This window comes from Microtus ochrogaster, unplaced genomic scaffold, assembly GCF_000317375.1.
Source record: "Microtus ochrogaster isolate Prairie Vole_2 unplaced genomic scaffold, MicOch1.0 UNK80, whole genome shotgun sequence".
In the NCBI taxonomy this organism is placed as follows: Eukaryota; Metazoa; Chordata; class Mammalia; order Rodentia; family Cricetidae; genus Microtus; species Microtus ochrogaster.
In genome coordinates, this window is record NW_004949178.1 from 890,974 (window position 1) to 897,020 (window position 6,047).

At 49.4% G+C, this 6,047-nt stretch overlaps 2 protein-coding genes across 7 annotated transcripts in view; one reads left to right on the top strand and one right to left on the bottom strand.

Moving 5' to 3' along the window:
- Positions 1 to 6,047, bottom strand: part of Thtpa (thiamine triphosphatase) — a 48,413-nt gene that overhangs the window by 19,823 nt on the left and 22,543 nt on the right. The window lies entirely within an intron of this gene.
- The window catches only part of Zfhx2 (zinc finger homeobox 2), a 33,536-nt gene that overhangs the window by 13,130 nt on the left and 14,359 nt on the right, over positions 1 to 6,047 (top strand). The gene's annotated exons all lie outside the window — the stretch shown is intronic.

Below are 6,047 nucleotides of genomic sequence, written 5' to 3' on the forward strand. Positions count from 1 at the left end.
AAAAAAAAATAATAAAATCAAAGGAGGGGTTGGCTGGGCATGATGGTACACACATTTAATTCTAGTACGTGGGGAAGCCTGGTCTTTAGAGAGAGTTCCAGGGCTACATGATGAGACCATGTTTCAGGAAAAAAAAAGGGGGGGGGTGGCTCAGCAGCTGAGAGCACTAGGCACTTTCTGCGTTTGGAGAGGGCCCGGTCCCCATTGCCTATGTCTGTGACTCACAATTGCCTGTAACTCCAGGGACCCCATGTCTTCGGTCTCCACCAGCACCTACACTTGCACACGTGGGCACACACGTGTACAGAATTAAAATAAAAACAAACCTTTAAAATAAAAGGTCCACATATGTAGCTCAGTGGGAGTGTGCTTGCTTCTTGAGGCCCTAGATTCAGTGACTATAAACACAAAAATGAAGGAATGCGGGGCCAGCAGTGGTCACACACACCTTTAATCCCAGCACTTGGGAGGCAGAGGCAGGCGGATCTGAGTTTGAGGCCAGCCCGGTCTACAAAGTGAGTTCCAGGACTGTGGTGTTGTTACACAGAGAAACCCTTGTCTCGAAAAATCAAAAAATAATAATAATAAAATAAAGGAATCCATTAAAAAGTAGATGCAGTGAAAAAAATAAAGACATCTTAAAATTTGCAGGCAAATGGATGGAGCTAGAAAACATCATATTGAGTGAGGTAACCCGGAAAGACAATTATCACATGTACTCACTCATAAGAGGTTTTTAAACATAAAGCAAAGAAAACCAGCCCATAAATCACAACCCCAGAGAACCTGAACAACAGTGAGGACACTAAGAGAGACATACATAGATCTAATCTACAAGGGAAGTAGAAAAAGACAAGATCTCCTGAGTAAATTGGGAGCATGGGGACTTTGGGGGAGGGTTGAAGGGGAGGAGAGAGGCAGGGAGGGGGAGCAGAGAAAAATGTAGAGCTCAATAAAAATCAATAAAAACAAACAAAAGTTCAGACCTTAGCATTAGCTGCTTCACCTAGCCTGAGGGTGAGCTTAGGCAAGCTTCCTCTTCCTGCTCTGAAATGAGGAGCCTCTCCAGATCCAGTGCCAGGTAAGAGCTGCACAGGAGCTCCCACTGGAGCTGGGCACAGTAGTCCACTGCCAGCCTGGGCTCTAGAGCAAAATCCTGTCTCAAAAAGAGAGAGAGGGAGGGAAGGAAGGAAGGAAGGAAGGAAGGAAGGAAGGAAGGAAGGAAGGAAGGAATAGAGGGAAATGTAAGGCTGGGAGCCTGGGTTTGAATCCTGCCCACCCAGCCATCTTCATCTAGAGACACAGCAGGAGGGATGTCAGCCTTACCTCAGACCTGTGCTCTACCCCAGGGGAGAAGACAGCCACCACAGAAGGTAAAGAACAGACCTCACTGACACCCAGGCCATGCGCACTTCACATTGCCTTTCCTGGCCCTCGTGCCGTTACTCCCCTTTTTCCACAAGAGGAAATAGTCTGGATAAGCATCTCACCAAGGCTGATAGCTAGTGAGGGGTGGAACCAGCAGGATCGCCGTCTGCATGGACCCTAGCCCCCATGCTCTTCCACCTTAAACGGTAAATATCTAAATATCTCTCGGGGCTGGGAGTATCTCACTGCTTGAGCTGTTGCAGTGTGTGTGTTTGTGTGTGTGTGTGTGGCCTCCAGCACCACACACAAAAAAAGTAGTGAATTGACTCTAAGGGAAGGCTGACCGATGACAAAAATGTTTGGGAAACTGATGTGAAAATCATGGTATGCAAGTGTAATGCTGCTTCTCTGACAGACTTTTCCACAAAACCTTTTGTCCTTTAATGAGCCTGAGGAAATGGAGAGGGGCAGGCTTTGCTTATGCTTTTTCCGAGGGTATCCGGGACTTGGTGATGTTCCCTCTGTGACCACTAGGGAGCAGTAGTGTTTCTTTTCCTCCTAGTCGCACCCAATTCTGTGGGCCAGCCTGGGCTCCCTGGCCTATCAGTGAGGACTGAGTCTCTCCTCTCTCTGACTGCATTTAAGTACTGGACCACCCCCCCCCCACACACACACACACACTAGTAATTCTCGAGGTGTCTCCAGTTGCAGGGCTTTGCCTTAAAGATCTTGCTCTTGTTCTCCGCAACTTCAAATTTAAGCCTTTCTGTTTCTGCCTCCTGGCCTCACTTCCGCTCTCTGGGCCCTAATGTGAGTCGTGCTACCCCCGCCCTCCCAACCCCCCCCCCTCCTGCCTTCCTCTTTAAGTCAGTAATTGCGACTGCCTTGCGTTTGGGGGACATTAATTCCCGCCGTGCTTTTTTTGTTTTGTTTTTTGTTTGGTTGGTTGGTTGGTTTTTCGAGACAGGGTCTCTGTGTAGCCTTGGCTGTCCTGGAACTCACTCTGTAGACCAGGCTGGCCGCGGACTACAGAGATCTGCCTGCTTCTGCTGGGATTAAAGGTGTGCGCCACCACCGCCCAGCTCCTGCCTTGCTTTGAAAGCATTATCTTGCTTTCCTTCCCAAGGATGGGGCAGACAGAAAAACCAGGTGGACCGGGAGGTAACAATTCCTTTGGGGCTCATCCCTTGCTCTCCACCTCAACCTGGTGAGGGGCTTGGAGCATTAAAGAGGTAGGGCCACAAGGGAACTCACAAGACGGAGGGAGGGCCATTTTAGAGCTGATGTTCCATCTTTCTGGGCGACTACGCCCTCAGAACTCTCTACCCTCCCTTGGCTCCAGGGCTCCCTCCTTCCACCCCCCACCCCACCCCCGTGGTGGCAGCAGCCTTGTAATTTAAAGCTCTCTCTGTCGCCTCTAATGTGATCCTCTCGTTTTATTGACTCTCTCTGCCGTCTGTGGCGCCCCTTCACATCAATCTCTGCTCTAATCACACTGCCGCCGCTGCCTCCCCGGCAGCCCCTTTGCTCTGCTCTGCAGAGGCGCGGCCCTTTCCTCCCCGGTCCCCCACCTCCAGAACACAGCCGCCTTCTCTCCCATTCCTTCGAAGCCGTCGTGTCGGGTCTGGGACAGTTGCCTTCTTCCTTCACCTTCCTGTGAGACTCGCCCCACAGGAGAGCTGCTCCTAAGAAATGCTGGGAACCCCGGGAAGAAATGGCCAGTGGCGGAGGGACAGAGTGAACACGAATCTTGGCCCGAGGGTAGCAGGTTACCTGGGCTTTTAGAGGCTTCCATACCAAATCCAGTTCAAGGCAAAAAGGGCAAAAGAAAAAGAAAAAAAGAGAGAGAAAAAGGAAAACAGGGACCTGGAGCTCCAGAGAGAGGAGATGGGAGATAAAAGAGAGGAAAATGGAAGGATTAGAACTTGGGGGGCACCCTGACCACAACAGTCTGATAAATAGTGTGTGTGTGGGGGGGAGAAACACTGAGGAAGGGGGGGCGGAAGAAATAGGTAAGGGGTTCCTGAGGCAGAAATAAATTTGCAATTGAAATTCTTCTTCTGTAGAGGAGGGGTAGGTTGGAAGGTAGGGGAGAGATTTGCAATTTTAAACAGCCTCCAGCTGACCTGCCCAGGCGGGTCTCACCCAGAAGCTGGCCAAAAGCTGAGAACCCCTTTGATTTGTACTTAGCAGTCAGTGGTCCTTTTCTAGAGGTGAGCGCCTGAGAGAGAGGGATCCTGGGACTTACTCCAGCATTGTGAGTCGGGAGCCGAGGGAGCGAATAACTGTAAGCAGGACCGTCCTGCTGCCAAAGCAAAAGTTACCCTCAGCTCTCCTGTCAGGTCGGGTAGTGAAATGTGGTAGGGTCCAACCTGTGGAAGTGACTGAGCCCTCGCAAACCAACAGACTTACCTTCCTCTGTCCCACCAAGGTTCCTTAGGAAGAATGCCTTTCTCCAGAGAGGCCTCGGCTCCTACTTAACTAGAAATCTACACCCCACCCCCAACCCCGCCCTGTTTCTTCACTTCCCTTTTGATTTCTCTCCTTAACCCTTTTACCAGGTACTTATTTGTATCTCATTAGCATACTAATCCCGCCCGAGAGAATTCCTTGAAGGTTCTGACTCCAACCTAGCTGGACTCCCAGTCGGATAAGGGAAGTGGATTCCTGAATGTGAGACATTGCCTCCTACAGTTAGTGGACGCTTAGGGAACTGATCATTTGGAGGAAGGTAGGAAGGAGCCTCCATGACCTTATCCACAATTCCTAATTCCTAGCTCCTTGGAGACTACTAATTCTACCTGTTTTATGTCTACATACACACACACCAAATTTGTTTTTTCTTTTATGGAGGTTGGGGAATGGACAGTGTCTCATGTATCCTACGCTGGTCTTGAACTCACAATGTAGCCAGGACTTCGGATCCTCCTGCCTCTACTGCCAGAGTAGTGGGATTATAAGCATGAACCTATCCCCATTGATCCTGAGCCGGGAATTGAGCCCAGGACTTCCTGCATGTTAGACCATCATTCTAGCGGCTAAGCTGTTCCCACCATTTTGGAACCTGGTTACTATCAGTGGCGCCTTTAAACCTTGAGGATTTCTCGGCTTCCTCGTCTCACAAATACTGTGAGATGAAGTGAGATACTGGTGCGTGTCTTTAGCTGGTACCAAGCCCATGCTGTAAAATCTTTCATAGCTGCTGGGACCATGATTACGAGGACTTGCTACTAACATGTTTACCTCCAATTTGGAACGGAGAGAGCCACAAAGGAGCTACTATCTCCCAACGATCCAAAGAAATTCCTCTGCCTCAGCGTGTCCCAGCCCATCTAGATCTGGAATGCACTGGAGAAAGATGTGTGCTAGGGAAAGCAAGAAGACCTCTAACAAGGAGCCAGACCTGAAGGGTTTCTCAGGGCTCATTCATTTGGAAGATACTTATTAGCATGATGGCACATGCCTGTAGCCCCAGCACCTTGGGCAGTCGAGGTAGGAGGAATCAGGGTTATTCTCAGCTACTGGAATGTAAGGCTAGCCTGAGTTATATGAGGACCGGACTGTGTCTGTGAATCATAGAGAAGTAGAAAGCAGATAGAATCCCTCATGGAACTCACCCTCCGGAAGGAAAGGAAGGAAGCCCAGAAACGTTTTTCACTAGGCTATGAAAACTCTGAGTGCCGCTCTGCCAAAGGCTCTTGGACAAGGAAGGACCAAGAAAGAGAGGGAGAGGGTGTGGTGAGGAGAGAGAGGCAGGAAGGCTGGCTGGCTGATCAGTGCTCTAAAACAAGGCAGCTCGGGGGAGACTGTAGAAGTGGACTTTCTGGCAGGTAGGACTTTGCAGAGCCCAGAAAAGGGCTGCATTTTCTTGAGTGCAATGAGAAACCACTGATGGATTTTAAGTAGAATGGAGTATGATTTACGTGTTTTAAAGACAAGTAAAAGGGCTGACAAGCTGGCTCACTGGGTAAAGGTGCTTGCTGCAAACGTAACAGCCCGAGTTCCACCCCCAGGACTCACAGTAGAGAAGAGCTGTTTTTTCATCTCCACGTGTGTGCCATGGTGCGGGCACACACACACACACACAAGTAATTTTCTGAGACATGTATGTGGGAGGGCTAAGGACATAGCTCAATCAATAGAGTGTTTTCCTAGAAGTCACAAAGCCCTGGGTTCAATTCCCAGGACTGCATGAACTAGGCGTGGTGACGCATACCTGTAATCCCAGTAGAAGAAGCAAAGAATCACAAGTCCAAGATCAGCCTGGGTTACATGAGAGCCTGTCTAAAAAGAAAAACAGGAAAGGAAAGGAAAAGGGAAAAGAAAATTATAACTTAAAGTTTATTTTAAAACATTCTGAGCTGGGCGGTGATGGCACACGCCTTTCACCCCAGCACTCCAGAGGCAGAGGCAGGCGGATCTCTGTGAGTTCGAGACCAGCCTGGTCTACAGAGTGAGTTCCGGGACAGGCTCCAAAGCTACAGAGAAACCCTGTCTCGAAAAACAAATAAACAAACATTTTGAAAAGTGGGAAATTGGTGAGGAGACAAACAGACTCAGACTGCCCCTGAGTTGACCGGTGGCAGATGAAGGGTTCCTCACACACATTTGGCGGGTCTCGTAGTTAAAGATGAAGGGTTCCTCACACACATTTGGCGGGTCTCGTAGTTAAAGATGAA